This window comes from Echinops telfairi, unplaced genomic scaffold (assembly GCF_000313985.2).
Source record: "Echinops telfairi isolate 266 unplaced genomic scaffold, ASM31398v2 ScPeMD7_44;HRSCAF=162, whole genome shotgun sequence".
NCBI lineage: Eukaryota > Metazoa > Chordata > Mammalia > Afrosoricida > Tenrecidae > Echinops > Echinops telfairi.
Genome location: NW_022103942.1, coordinates 11,101,928 through 11,118,306, shown reverse-complemented (window position 1 = coordinate 11,118,306; position 16,379 = coordinate 11,101,928). Strand labels below are relative to the sequence as shown.

Here is a 16,379-nt window from a genome sequence, read left to right as displayed (position 1 = left end):
CTGTGAAAGGGTCATTCGACCCCCAAAGGGGTCGCAACCCACAGGTTGAGAACCACTGATCTAAGGTCACAAATCTAAGAACTGTTTTGAAACAATTCTGTCTTCATCTACTCTTTACCCTATTCAGATATCCCTTAGTCCAAATGAGGCAATCATCTATTTGTGGTTTCTGTGTGGGCATTAGAGCAGTGACAAGATTACTCTAAAGGTCCGCCCAAATCAGATTGATTTTTATGGTTTTTGGCTTTTGACTACTCTGTTTTTATGTCTTATCATTTTCTTGGTTTGTTAAGCTGGCTAGGTATATTTCCCTTGTAGTGTCTTTGGCTACATGGCTCAACATTTTGTAACAACTTTTGTTTTCCTCTTCTAAAATCTAAAAATGTAGATCATTGTATTATTATATGGGTATAAAACTTGTTGTTGTTAACTACATTGGGCGGGCCCCCATGCACAATTCAAGAAAGCTGCCAGATCTTGCACCATCACCATGATCGGTGGTGGATAGGTCTACTGTGATCCATAGGGTTTTCATTGATTGATTCTCAGAAGTAGGTCCTTACACTTTTCTTCCTATCCTTACTTAGTCTGAAAGTTCTGTTAAAACCTAGTCAGTATCATAGCAACTCACAATCCTCCATTGACAGACAAGTGGTGGGTATACATGAAGTGCATGGACTACAAATTAAACCTGGCTCTCCAATATGGAAGGCAAGAATTATATCAGTGAACATTCACTGTTAATCCTTATATGTTAGACTGGGTTCTCCAGAGAAGTAAAACCAGTGACACTTATGCGTGTTTGTATGTAGAAAAAGATTTATAGCAAGAGATGTTTTACACAGTTGTAAAAATAGGTAAGTCCAGTCTGGTTCAAGTCTGCTTCTCTTCACTTATGAAGACTGATGAAAGAGAAGTAGGACAATGAAGCAGACACAGTATGGTGCACAGGCTGGTGGATGCAGGGGCCCCAAATTGGCTGAATGAATCCACCAACAGTAGTCAGCTGACAGCTCTTGGGATCAGAAGCTGATGAAACAGATGATCAAGGAACTGTGCTTCAGCTGTGGTAGAACTCAAAGGGCCAAAGAGCATGTGACCCCACTCAGACTTAAGACACCAATGAGGTATCATCAGGTTGCGCTCCACTTTGTAGTTTGTGCTCCACTCCTACCCTTAGCTAGGAGTGTCTGGTTGACATAATTCCTAACCATCACACCTTATAACATCACTATGCCTCTTCTCTTTCTCCTTATTTCTACATTTGTGAGCCTTTCTATCATGTTCCTCCTTTAGAATTTTCATATGGATAAATTCAATGCTATGATCTGTAGCTCCATTTTCTCTCTCTCTCTCTCTCTCTCTCTCTCTCTCTCTCTCTCTCTCTGCAGTGAGCTTTCGCGTTCTTGTACTTATTTTGTACTTATCTCCATAGCCTCTACAAAACTCCAGTGGGTTGGTGAGCCTGGATTCCATAAAGATGACAAAAAAAAGCCTCAGCAACAAGTATTTCCGTATCAGGTGCTTCCTGTATCTTCGCTTTAAAACGTCTACAGCTTGATGATCTCAATAGTAATATTATATCAGTATTTTATCCTTTTCTTAATGCCCTGTATGTGTGGATTACTTCTGTACAATAGCAAGATAAAATTAGGGTTGAGCATTATTTGCGATATTGACAACACCATTTCTCCTCTTTAAGCCTCAGTTTCTCTATGTGAAAAATGTAAAGGTTGCCCTGAATGCTCTCTAAGGAACTTTTCAAGTGTGAAATTCTGTGGTTCCATTATGTTAACCATTAGCATATGTTCAGATACTGTGACTACAGATTAATTTTTATCAAATATTAAATGTTTTCACATCCAGATGACTAACAGTTTTTGCATTTATTCAGATTTCATGAATATATTTTGCTGATTGTATGTGTAAGGCAAGCACTACAAAGATTAGAGCAGAACCTCAAATTGAAAACAGAGTACCAGAAAACATGCTAGTTATCTATATAAAATTGTCTGCATATCTCTATGCTGACAAATTCAAGAACTCTCTATTATTAAATATGAACAGATACCATATTTCAGAGAGATAATAGAAACTATTTTCTCCAAAGAACTTTTAAGGAGAACTTTAAAAAATTATAACCTGAAATGCCAACTCTGGTTCAAATATGCTATAGGTCATAAGAATATAACTCCATATATAGGTTGATGTTGCTCATTCTATAGTCACAATGAATTTTACACTCAGAATACATTTATGTCCTAAAGGCATTCTACCTTTCCTGGCACATTTTCATGATAAACCAATATTACTCAAAGTAAGAGTCATAACTGATTTTGAATGATAGATATATATATATGTCATATGGCCTAGACATATAACTTGCTTAAAAAATTATTGTGTGGCAATACTGTTGAAAATATATGAAAACAACATGCATGGTATTCATAATTTATTCTAATCGACTGCTGAAAATTTCCCATACTCCCTTTTTGAAAATTATCAGATGCAGAGCACAGCACATAACAAGTCTTCTGTCAATTTATCTCAACCAATAAAGATTAATGATAAACTATGAGAATGCATTTCATGGTAGCAAATAAAGTGAAGCTTTCAAAAACACTAGAATAATTTTCTCCCCCAAATTGTTATTTTACAATATGACCTTGAATCCTAACTGCCTAGGACTCTTGCATAAAGAAGCAGTAAATTTTGTAGGCATACAGCTTAACTGTGGGTTTAACATTTCTATCCTGTCAATTTAATCTTTTATTATAGAAATCATAGGGTGGTACAAATCCTAGGAGAATTAAAAATTATACTCACTTGATTTTCTAATCCATATATTAAATAGGAGAGTACCATCTGATAAAGGTTCATAATTAAAATAGTTTATACATCATGTTATCAGTGTGCACCAAGTAAGTAAGAAAGCCTAGCTGCTTTTGGATGCATGTTTCTTTAAAAAAATATATAGGATGATATACTTTCTTATTGTATCATGTCCAAATAGTAAAACTACATTTCATGACCGACAGTTATTTATTCATCTATCCATATGCTCCTTTACTTAGAAGCCAATGAGTACCATTTTAGAAATATGGAATTCTAGATTTTTCCATGTTTCAGCATTTATGAGAGTTCTATAGCATTTTGGCATTCCACACAACTCTTCAGTAGTTCCTTTCACATTGTGAAAGATTAATAAATTTTCAGCACACTGCCTTTCTGGAAGTAAATCTGTTAGGTATAAATGTTTCTATAATGCTGCTGGAAGAACATTATGTCTCTATGATATAATGTTTAATATTTTGTTGTTAGTATTGTGTGTGTGTGTGCTTGCTGGTTTATTTGAGTTAGCCTGTGATTGCTAAGAAGCCATGTCCTTGCTTATGAAGTGCCTAAATATTCTCTGAACTAATAGAGGATATTTCTAAATGTCTAAAGATTGTTAAATGACTCAACCTAGGATTCTGAACCACGTTTTCTAGACTCATGAAGCATGATCATCACCTACTGGAAAAGGAGTAAGGAGTGCTCCCTAATCCCAACTCCAAATCAGTCTCCTCAACACAGCAACCTGGTTCCCTTGACTGTGAAATGGGGAGCTGAATAAGGTATATCATTATGCCACGATGTGTTGATCAACTCTATTCAATTAGAACAACAAAGACTTATCCTGTGCAGAGATGAAATAGCGCCAAGGTTAAGAAACGCTGCTTTAGAAAATAATCATATCACCTAACTATTTAATGTTATGTGGGTGCTTTATGTGTGAAAAAAAATACTGTGTTTTTCTCCTTAGTGTTTAGGAAGCATGCTCTAGGTACTTGGAACTGTACTATATGAGTTACACAATCCAGTTCATTTGATTTTCACAATAAACCTGAGAGGATAGCAAGCCTGAATAGGTAAGTCACATATTCCATACGTGAGGTGGCTGAATCTGGAGTTTATGATTTTTCAAAAGCATGGTGGGGGTACTTCTTGTGACACATGAAACCTCTTAGAAAATCTGATGAAGGCCATCGGTCCTATTGACTATTCCAGAAAAAAGAATATATGTTCAAATACAGAAAATGTTCCACACAATTTTAGGAAGATCCTCAGCACACATACATCAATCTATGGATTCCTACTTACAGACTGATCCGGTGAAAACAAAGACAAGGAAAACACCCTGTGATGCTGTAAATCCCAGCATTGGGCCTGACATAATCGACACTAGAGGGCAGTGGTGGTGGTGGTGGTTGGTTTTGTTAGGTGCCAGTGAGTTGGTTTCACCTCACCGGAACCTTATGTACAACAGAGCAAAACACCTGGGCCATCCTCACAACTGTAGTTCTGTTTGAGCCCATTTTTGTAGCCACTGTGTCAGTTCATCTTGTGAGAGTTTTCATTTTTCCTGCCTCACATAGTTCATGAGACAAAGTTTCTCCAGCCTTGCTTTTAATGAGCATTCTAGTCATACTTCTTTCAAGATAGATTTGTGTGTTCTTTTGACAGTCCAAAGTGCTTTCAATATTTTCCTCCAGCATCATAATTCAAAGGCAGTGATTCCTTTTTGGTCTTCCTCATTCAATGTTCAATTGTCTCCTGCATATGAGGCAATGGAAAACACAATGATTTGGGTCAGGCTCACCTTATCCTCAAGGTAACATCCTTGCTTTTCAACATTTTATAGATGTTGTACAGTAAATTTACCCAATGCAATGTGGTGTTTGATATCTTGACTACTGCTTGCATGAGCATTGATTGTGGATTGAACAAGATGAAATCCTTGATAACTTCAATCTTTTCTCCATTTACTATGATGATTAGTATGATGTTTCCTAGTGATCCAGTCATGAGAATGTTGTTTTTCTTTATATTGAGTTGTAATCCATACTAATCCCTACTGAAGACTGCAATCCTTGATTTTTATCAATAAGTGCTTTAAGTCCTCCTTACTTTCAGCCAGCAAAATTGTGTCATCTGCATATCACAGATAGTTAATAAGCCTTTCTCTGATCCTTATATGCATTCTTTCTCCTATAATTCAACTTCTCTGATTATTTGTTCAGCATACAGATTGAAGAAGTTTGGTGACAGGATACAACCTAGATGCACACACACCTTTCTTGGTTTTAAACCATGAAGTTTTCCCTTGTCCTATTCACAAAACTGCTTCTTGACCCATGTCCAATGGTGACAATGATGGAACAGTAGCAGAATTCTTTCCTCTTGTGGAGGAAGCTCAGATTGATTGCTCACTAATGCACCTTAGGTGCAGCCACCTCCCATCTGTCATTACTGGCTTCTGTGATGCCTGACAGGTATTGGTGGACCCAGACACACTAAGAAGAAAGGTCTGGTGATCTAGTTCCCCAAACCGGCCAATGAAAACTCTATAAATCACAAAGATCTGATTCCATTTTGCATGGGGTCACCTTGAATCAGGATGAATCAGATGTTAACAATAGTAAAGTATACACTGAATAATTATGTATGGATAAATCAAGAAAGGGTTTTCAAAGATAAGATGATGGCAAGAAAAGGGCATTCGTTGGGAGAGCACATTCCCATAATGAAGATAAGAATGACTTCAGTAGATTTTGTCTTGTTTGAAACCCACTGCACAATTATAAATGGGCTTGTTCTGTGAGTTTAATTGCAGAGATTTAGCGCTGTCATACAGAACATTGTGGTTTTCCTGTGGTATCATATTTTATCACGTTTCCTAGTAATTTGGATATTTTATTTTTATATTAAATGTTGAACTCAGGAATTCTATTCACCCTCTTATTTCTATCTAACACTACATCTTAGAATAATTTCTTCCATATAGTAGGCACTAAATATTTATTGGCTTAAGAGGTAGAAGAAAAACCTCAGACAACATTAAATTCGGTGATTAACACAACTTTCTCTTTTCTTAAGTAGTAGAGCTTTTTTTTTGACATGATTGCACATAAAAGAAAAACCTAAGAGGTTTAAAGGAGGATGGAAAAATCCAAAGAGAGAACTAGGAGAGAGCAGGAAGGAGAAAGAGAGGGAGTGAGACTAATTGAAAGGTGGCTGATTCACACCCACCCGGAGGCATCTTGGAAGAAAGGCCTGGAAGTGAGCTTCTAACAGGCCAGTCATGAAAACTGTGAAGCACAATTCTATTCTGATACAAATGAGGGATCCGATGCCTGAACTGAAGTCACAGAAATAGGGTTGGTTGGAGGTTTTGATCAGGCAGTATACTATCATTGTTAAATGCATAGATTACTAAAGTATTTGAATTTGAATCCCTGGTCTGTAGAAACTTGGGCAAATTGGTTAACTGCCCTGTGATTCTGGATTCTCGATTTTAAATGATCATGAAAGTATTCGTTCCTCCCTTCTAAGACTGTGTGGGAGAAAAATGATGCTTTCTACTCCAGTAAAGAGTTAGTCTTGGAAAATTACAGGGACAGTCCTGCCCTGTCTTAGAGGGTCACTCTGAATCCTCATCAACTTGATGGCGGTGAGTCTGGCTTTTGACTTTTCTAGGCTTAAACCAGTGTCTGGCCCATAGGATACACTTGTTATTAACTGTGCCTCACTAATTTAGTGGCTATGGGTGCAAAATCTAAGACCCGATTTTCACTCACAAATAGCTTATGATTTAGCTGTTTCCCTCTAGCCCTTCTTCTAATTATTACCAGGCAAGTATATGCTCTTAATTGCAGTGAGCTTGTACCAGAGTTTTCTTGAGTCAGTTTTATGCACACGGTTTATGCACACGGTTCTACTATTATGATTAATAAATACGGTGACCAGACGTCCCGCTTTTGGTGGGACAGTCCCGATATTTAACAATGTTTCCTGAGTCCCGCGGTGTTTTTAAAAAGTCCCAATTTTTGGAAAGAATGCATGACAAGATAGGGTATACGGTGTTCAGTTGCCATATGGCTATTTCGCCGGGATGTGAGTTTTATCAATGGTGTCCCGCTTCACCAATGTTAAAATCTGGTCATCTTCTTAATAAAGCCACTTTTCACGCTCAAAAATGTCCAATTCAGGAGACGAAGTTTGGTGCTATTTCTACTTATGGCTGTGTTGAGAAGTATGTAAGCCTGAGTACTTTAAAGTAATGTTACTATATTCCGAAAACTAAAGAGTTAAAACAAACCTACACTTTGCAATAAAGCTGCTCAGTCTTCTTGAATGGATGAAAGAGCCTAATTTGCCTTACACTGTAATTCTATTAGGCTGTTCTTTTAGTGTAATTTTCAGGATGAAAGTGCTAGACATAGACCATCTCCCCGATTCTAAGGAAAACTAGGTTAAGGCAACCTAAAGCATCATTGAAACATGCTCAGTGTATATCAAATGTTTTTCATTTCTCCCCGAATGTGTTATTTATATTCTCCTCAAGAGAGAGAGATTGAGATCCACTTGTACTGAAAGCAGACTACACCGCTATGGAGACTTCCTTTAAATTGCAATTAGGCTGTGACCTGAGTAAGGGTATCAAATCTTCTTACAGCTAATTGGCCGCTCATTCAGATTCAATTGTCGAGTTGATTACATTTCCTTAGGTCACATCATGAAGGGTTTCTAAGCCTTAACTGTCAAACCACTGAGAACCTTGGTCTAGCTAATTTGACAAAAAACCTATCACAAGCAATAATAATGAAAACTAAAAACAAAAAGGAAAAGAAAAGAGGGGGGATATTCAACTTATAAGGTAATTATCAAAATGAAAACATGTATGCTAACATTCTCTTCTCCACAATAAGAAGCTGCAAGACTTTTACTTTGTTTTACAGAATTTATTTCCATTCCATTTAATCATTTTTGTTGTTTTCCTTGGGGCATCTTTTTATATTTTGCTTAAGTTGCACACGCTCAAAATAGATAGATTCCACATTTCGCAAAAGGTCTAAACGAAATGAAGATGGAGTCAAAATTAAGTAGTGAGGAACAAATATTGTTAGTGCTCCCTAAGGTTCTCATAAATTTGATGGTGATAGAGATCTGTAATAAAGGATATGTATATTAATTTGGGTTTATCTTAAAAGTATAAAACTTTAAGCTACTTAAGTTAGGGCTTCAAAAAAGCATTCAATTTGGACAAAAACCAAGAATCATGTTTAGTTTATGACTGAAACAGCCTCTAAGATAATTACATGATTCTTGTCTCTTGGGGTTCAAACCATAGTGCAATATCCTCTTTGCTAGCAACAGGACCTGTACTTTGTTTCCAACAAATGGAATATGGCAAAAGTGTTGAGATGTCTCCCTATTACTTGTTTTTATTATGTAAGACCCAATCTTAGTATCAGATTTGTTTTAATCACAGAGGGAAACAAATGAAAGGCAACAAAATACTAAACTTGAGGAAATGTTTCTAAATTCAGTTCCCCTTCTATAATGACTGACTGCCTTATATTTTAAATAAATAATTCACATGTTGTAAAATTGACTGTTAAAAGTATACAAATCAATGGATTTTTTATCATGTTCACCAAGTTGTGTAACCCTCACCACTAATTCCAATATGCATATTAATTATTACCAAAAAAAACCCCTCTGTATGTCAGCAGTCACTTTCCACTCCTCATCTCCTAGATACTGGCAACCACTAACATACCATATATACTCTAGTATAAGCCAAGTTTTTCAGCATATTTTTAATTCAGTTTTTGTGGTAAAATTAGGTGCCTTGGCAGATATTCGGATCGGCTTATACTTGAGTATATATGGTACATTTAGCCTCTACAGGTTTTCCTTTTCTGGAAATTCCAAATAAAGTGTAGTATACAATATTTTCCTTTTTGTATCTGATTTACTTTACTCCACGTTTTCAAGGATCCTCCATGTCATAGCATGTATTAGGATTTCATTTTCCTTTATGGCTAAGTTCATTATTATGTATATACCATACTTTGTTTATTCATTCATCTGTTGATTGGCATCTGTGTTAATACCACTTTGGGGGTATTGTGAATAATGCTGATATAAAAATTTATAAGTGTTTATGTGAGTGTATGTTTTCAATTATCTTTGACGTATACCTAGGAAAGAGAAATGTTGAGTCATGTGCTAACCCTGTTAAACTTTTTGAAGAACTATAGAACGTGACAAAAAAAAAACTTGGCTTTCTCTCCTCTTTCATTTAATGGATGTAGCACACTAATTTTTTTCTACAAAAATTGTTTTCATTTAATGAAGCCCAGGTAGCCCTTACAGAATGATCCCAATCCCTAATCTCTAACTCTGTAGAGTAAGAAAAATAAAGGGTATGCTTATATATTCTGCTGAAAATGAACATTTCTATAACATTTTATTTTGACTGTTGACCATTTGACATTCTATGTATTATTACCATTATGTATTGCCCAATCTAAAACAATTTTGAGTGTAAAAATTAGAGCTATTTCAAAGTTGCTAGGACCTTACTATGACAATCTTAGAAAAAATAAAGTTAATATTACCCTATATGTGATCCCAGAAATGAATGTATGAAGCTATTCATTCAAAATGCAACAAAGTAAATATTTGCCATGGAAAAAACTACTCCAATGCAGATATTTAGCTTATATTTTAAAGGACAAACTATTTGAGTCCTTTATTTCTTTTCTTACAAGTGTGCTATTGGTTTGAGGTGGAGGGCTCACTAAGGAAGAGAGAAATATTTAGAAATAATGTGCTTATCGAATTTTACGTGGAATTTTTCTTATTATTTTCAATATTTCAAGTTAGCACTATAAGAATTAAGAGACACATTTAGAAAACTCTTTGAAAAAAATCTTTAGATCAATTTTCCTGGCTTTTTTGTCAGCAATGTGTTTTTTCACTTGTCTTGAAAGTTCTTCACGATAAACCTGCAGAATAGTCTGGTCCTGTGTTATTTGAGAAAACCTATCAAAATGATCTCCTTCAGTCATTTTGAATTTAACTAACCCAACAGAAACCCTCAAAGCCACGGTTCTGATTAGACTTTTTAAAGGCCTTCTAACAAGACTAAGATAATGTATTACTTAGAAAACTTGTCTGCTGTCATCTACTGATTGCAGAACCATGTTTAAATATGTTCTGCTTGGAATAAACCTCTGTGTGTGTGTGTGTGTGTGTGTGTGTGTGTGTGTGTGTGTGTGTGCTGGAATCATTTTAGTCATAATGTTTTACTTACCCTCCCACATTTATCATACAGCTTTGTATATATTAATTTCTCATGAACATGGAGGCAGGCATATTTGTTTTCTGTTTTGAATTTTAGACAAAATTTCAAGTTAAATTTCTAGAATCCTTATTTAGCCTTTGTGATTAGAATATATTGCTTTTATCCTTGCTTATAAAACAATGATCTAAATCCACTTATTGCCACGAAAGCTTTCATGGATCGATGCAAATACATTCCTCCTTTAGGGACACAATGAGATTGTAGAACCAGAAAGGAGGGATGTTTTGAGGTATTTATACAAATCTGATCACCTTGATATCATTGCTATAACCAAAAAAGGCAATTATTGATATTTTGTATTGTGGCTAACAAAAAGTTAAAGGCATTTTTGCTTCTAATATGTTGAGTTCGATGTAAAGTGCATCCACAAGTGAGAAATCACCATATTTCTCTTCTGCATTCTAGAGGGCCTTGCTGGTAAGCAAAACATAAAATACAGTTCATCTTACTTCCCCATATAACAAGTATTTATCAAAAGTAGCTGAAATAGTCCTCATTTAAGGGAAAGAATGCCCTCTTCAGGAATATGACATATTTCATGATTCCACAATACAGACAGATTCAATGAATTCATATAACCGTATATGGAGCTAGGGGGGATACATACAGAATTTCAACTTTATTATTAATGATGATTTCAAAGTTATTTTCTCCAAATTTAGTAGTCACATTTGTTCAAATATAGATCAATTAAGAATTGAAATTAGCAATAAAGTCATTTAATTAGCTGTTTGTTTACAAGAGGATTTAAAATATATTTTTAGGGAAATGAATAAATGATATTAGTGAAATTGATGTGTATAGTACCAAAATACAGAAGCTCGGTGTCATCATGTTGATACCAACTCGGAGTGACATGGTAGGTCAGGGTAGAACTGCCTCTGTGGGTTTTCTGAGACTGTAAGTCCCTCTGGAATGTCAGTGCAAGCCTGGATAAGAAAATTAACTTCTTCCACCTTAGCCATGTCATAGCATTTATACAGAAATACTACTTTGGAAAATGGTCTTCAGGAGAGCTTACATTAACTCATACAGGGCTCTCTAAATACATACAGATTCTTCAAGAATGTGTGGACTTTTGTTTTGAATGATGTTGCATTCAGAGAGCTGACAGAGATTATTAAAGTGGATGAAGTGAAAAATGTAGCCTCTGATGGTGAAAATGCCGGCACTAATACTACAGAATGAATAAGAACCCGAAAGGGTTTTTAATGCCATCTTCTGTTGTTATTCATCGCTTTTTGAAGAGAAGCATAGAAGGGATTTTTTAAATTTATTCTAGCAATGCAGAAATGACTACACTGTGCAAATAATTCCCATAGAAAAAGCTTATAACTGTAGCCTCTTACATTACCTTTATTATACAGCATAGAAAAACTGAACTTTTTTAAATGGCAAATCATTTGCTGCCTTCCTACAAGCATTCTGTAATAAAGCAATTTTAAAACATAATAAATAAATTATATACCAGGGACTAAATTAATAATAGTATCAATAGAACGACCACATACCTCAGAGGGATAATTTATAGTGTCCTTCAATAAAATAATGATGATGTCTTAAAAGTGAACCAGGGACGTGCCCATAGATACATGAATGGATTTTGAGCTTGCATTTAATCATCACCCCAATCTAAGAACAATTAAATCTTATGCCATGACCCTCCTCAATACCTACTCCCATGAAGTGACCACTGACGATACAGGTGCTGTAGCAAAGTGTGGTAAAGAAACCAGATGATGTCTGGCTAAAAGAAAAAATAGTGTATGTGGTCTTAAAGGCTTGTCTGAAAGCAAGCCATCATCTGCATGAACTATGTCCACACAGACGGAGCACATCAACATGTCTGATCCAAGAATTATCAATTATAGAATCCAAACCCGGAGTAAGGAGTGGTATTAGAGCTCAAATTCAGAACATCTAGTTTGCAGCAAGCTGCAGATAATAGTGAAAAAGTTTAAAACCCATTTGCAAAGTCTCTCATGTGGATTCATGTGGATTAAGCCACTAGTGAATTCCCTCTGACTATGGACCAGAGATGGAAAAGCCTTGTTACAGAGTATATTGCAGGGTGGATTATTGCAATTGTAACAAACAAACAAATTCACTGCCATAGAGTCAATGCTGACTCATAGTGACTCCACTGTGGGTTTCTGAGACTATAATTCTTTATGGGTGTAGAAAACCCAGTCTTTCTCCCTCACAATATTCCTAGGAGGTGCTGGTGGTTTGGGACTGCTGGCCATTCAGATCACAGTTCAACACATAACTATTACACCACCAGGGTTCCTTGTAGTTAGGTCAAAATGTGATCTCCCTCTTGATCTCCCTCTTGATCCAAAGTATAATTGCTTGCTATTTTCTGCTCTGTTAAAAACAACAACATCAAAGAAACAAAAAGGGACCAATGTCAGAAGACTTAAAGGCTTATCTTTAAAACAAGCAGCCAAGTAAATGAAATGTCAGCTAAATCCAGACAAAAGAAGCACATCAGCATGCATAATCCAAGCACTGGAAATGATAAAATCCAAACCTGGAGGAGGGAATGGTATTAGAGCTTAAATTCTGAATACCTAGCTTGCAGAAACCTTTGGATGACAGTGAAACCCCAAAGCCCATCTATAGGGTGCCCCGTGCATGCGCATTCAACCTTTGGTGAATCCCCTGTGACTATGGATCAGAGATGGGAAAGGACTAATTATCAGACAGTATAGTTCGGGTGGATGACTGTAATGGTAATTAGGTCAAAATGTGATACCTTGTCATTGATCTCCCTCTTGACCCAATATAAGATTACTACAGATTTTAATATTTTCTGAGTATCAATTGAGATTTTATTTTTGTTTCATTGTGTCAGTGATGTTAGGCCATTTGTTTGTATTGTGCCTTGATTGTGTATGCTTTTCTATATATGTCTCTATAGCTAAACTTAACAACTGGGTCAATAGATTTACAGGAACATGACACAGGAGGCTAGCAGGAAATGGGGAGCTAGCAATAACAAGTGGAAGAAAGAAGAAATGCCCTGGAATTAATTGTAGTGATGGTTGCACACCACTTATGAAATGGTTGAACTATTGAGATGTATGATATGTGAACTCTATGTCAGTGAAATTGTTAAAAATAAACTAATTTTTTAAAAACTCTTTACCAACACCAGAATTCAAACTAATTAATTCTTCTTTGATCTTCCTTACCGATTGTCCAATTAAAAATACGATGACCTTCCTCCACCCCGAGTCTTCACCAAGGCCACTGCAAGCCGCCCCCACCCCTCCCCCTTATGCCTATGCAGAGGCAGCCACATGCATGCTCCCCATGCACCCGCGCACTCCTCGCCTGCGCTTGTTCGGGGACCTGGACCTCCGGGGGATGGGGGTGCTCCACTGGGGGAGGGGGCGTGGGGAAATGTGAAGGGAAAACACAACGACGGGAACTGAGCCCTGGTTGTCTACCCCGACTGCAAAGGCATCTGGGGTGGAGCTCCTGCGCTTCCAGTTGTCTGGCTATGAGGCTGCTACATTTCGGAACATGAACTAAGTCCGGGCAGAGGAGCGATTTTGCGAAGTGACCCTTGTGGCTGACAGCCTCAGGTTCCACGGCCACAAGGTCATCTTGGCTGCCTGCTCGCCATCCCTGCGAGACCAGTTCCTGCGAGACCAGCTGGGACTCACTGGGGCACCTTGCGCACATAGTGGCTCCCTCCTGCTGCACAGGCGCACTGGCATTCCTTGTCAGTGATATCATGAACTATCTGACGGCCGCCTCCTTCCTGCAGATGGAACACGTGGTGGAGAAATGACAGAATGCCCTCAGCCAGTTCATCGAGCCCAAGATTGGCCTCAAGGAAGATGGGGTCAGTGAGGCCAGTCTTGTCAGTGGGGTCAGCACCACCAAGTCCCACTTCCCTCCTACCAGGACCCCAAATCTGGATCCCCAACCCCCTCCCCCACCTCCACCACCCCCTCCACTTCTTCGGCCTGTGAAGCTAGAGTTTCCTCTGGATGAGGATCTGGAGTTGAAGGCTGAGGAGGAAGACGAGGATGAGGACGAGGATGTATCTGGCATCTGCACCGTCAAGGTGGAGTTGGCCCTGGAGGTGGCGCACAGGCTCAAACCCCCTGGAGGCCTAGGAGGGGGCTTAGGTATTGGGGCCTCTGTGGGCAGCCACCTCGGAGAACTGGCCCAGAGTAGCGTGGTCCCCAGCACTGTGGCCCTCCGCAGGGTGTGGTGAAGGCCTGCAACAGTCTGCCTGAGGATGCAGAAGGGGAGGGTCTGCTCCGGAGCTGGACAAGTGTAGGGGCCACCTCTGGCCTAGTGGAGGCAGGGGCGGTGGCCATGGCTGCTCGAGAGGCGGGGGACAGCCGGGGGCCCCTGTCTGGAGGCTTCTCAAACAGGAGCCTCCTGTAGAACATCCAGTGCACCAAGCACCCAGAAGTGTCCCAGGGCGTGAAGAAGCTGGACTTCCACATGCGGGTTCAACCACAGCAGCAACCTCAGCTGCCACATGAACATGCACCCCGGCGTTAAATCGCACTTGTGTGGTATCTGGGGCAAGTGCTCCGCAAAGACCTCCACGCTGCACAACCACCTCAACCTGCATTCAGAGCACGGCCATAGCTTTGCTGCTCCTACTGCAATGTGCGCTTCGCCCACAAGCCTGCCACCAGGCGACACCTCAAGCAGCAGTATGACACGACCACAGCCGAGGATGTGTTGGGGGCCTGTGTGGCCCACATCAATGTCCTCACCCACTAGCTAGCTTCACTGGCCAGCGGGCCAGACTGGGCTTCCTGGGCTGGGTGGGAAGATGTTTCCTGTTGCCTGGGAGAATAGGGGAGGGACTGGGGGAGCCTAGAGCAGAAAGGTACATTGGGGAGCTTGAGCAGACATTCTGAAGTCCCTTAGGGAGAAGATCCAGCCTCTTTCCAGCTCAAGGAAGGACAACAGATGGAGATGGAAAGAGGGTTCTTTGAGAGGAGCAAGAAAAGATATGGTCACAGAAAAAGCTTTTCTGCCCATAGAGGTGCATGGATGGGTGGCGGGAAAGAAAGGGTCTGAGAGAATTAATTGAAAAGCTGACTGGAAAACTGCTTTTTTCCTGGGCTAAGGTTAGTTCTGGCATTTCTTGAGGTAAGGATGGGGTGGGTGGGACTTTCAAGGGAAATTGGGAAGGGGTAACAGACATGCTTCTTGTTAGACTAGGGAGTGGTGGAGGGAAACGATGGTGGAACCCCAGAGAAAAAGGAAAGGAGAGAGAGTGCTTGCATGCTGGGAGAAGGGGACTGTGGAATCAAACGCTGAGGAGAACAAAGTAAGAGCATGTGGAGGAAAGCAAGCATCCTGGGTAGACACTGGGAAGGGGGCAGAGGAGGGCACTTAGAATACAGGACACGCGAGCCATTAGGGAAGGAGAGGAGTAGATAGTTATACAGTATGGTTTTAAGAAAACAAATGCATTATTTAGGATTTTTCCTGGAGTTTGGTGTTTTAGGTTTTCTCCTTTTATTTCCCATAAAATAGTATTTTTAAAAGCACAAACAAAAATAAAATGAAAATATGATGCCTTTGGTCAAGTCTATCTTAGTCCTCAAAACGAAATTTTTGCCTCTCAACACTTTAAAGAGGTCTTTTGAAAAGGTTTGCTCAATGAATTCCATCCTTTAATTTATTTTTAATACTTTCTTATTTTTTAGCATATGTAGAAATGACAGTATTTTCCCCTCCTCCCCGCACTCCCCGCCTCAGCCTCTATATAGTCTTCTAAAGCTGCCTCTTTTGATTTAATAAAAACATTTTCTTGCTGTTTTTTTTCTTTTATAATAGTAGTCTCATGCAGTACATTTAATTTTTTCACTGTTGCATACATAGGCACTGATTATAGATACAATTAAAATGGAAATGCTTAAAAATTCCAATATTTTCTCCATATAACATGCTGCTGTTTATTCTTCCAGTAATGAGGATGTTGGTTTTCTTTATGCTCAGATGTAATCCACACTGATGGCTATAGTCTTTGATCCTCATTGGTAAGTGCTTCAAATATTTTTCACCTTCAGCAGGCAAGGTTGTTTCATTTGCATATAAATCAAAACCAAATTCACTGTCAGCAAATCAATTCCAACTCATAGCATCCCGATAGTACAGGGCAGAACTCTCCCTGTGGGTTTCTGAGACTAAC

At 38.6% G+C, this 16,379-nt stretch overlaps 2 pseudogenes; both read left to right on the top strand.

The window, feature by feature from the left end:
- The first annotated feature begins 11,161 nt into the window (after positions 1–11,161).
- On the top strand, positions 11,162–11,386 carry LOC115869756 (annotated as a pseudogene).
- Positions 11,387–13,417: 2,031 nt separating this feature from the next.
- On the top strand, positions 13,418–14,956 carry LOC101658913 (annotated as a pseudogene).
- The last annotated feature ends 1,423 nt before the right edge of the window (positions 14,957–16,379 follow it).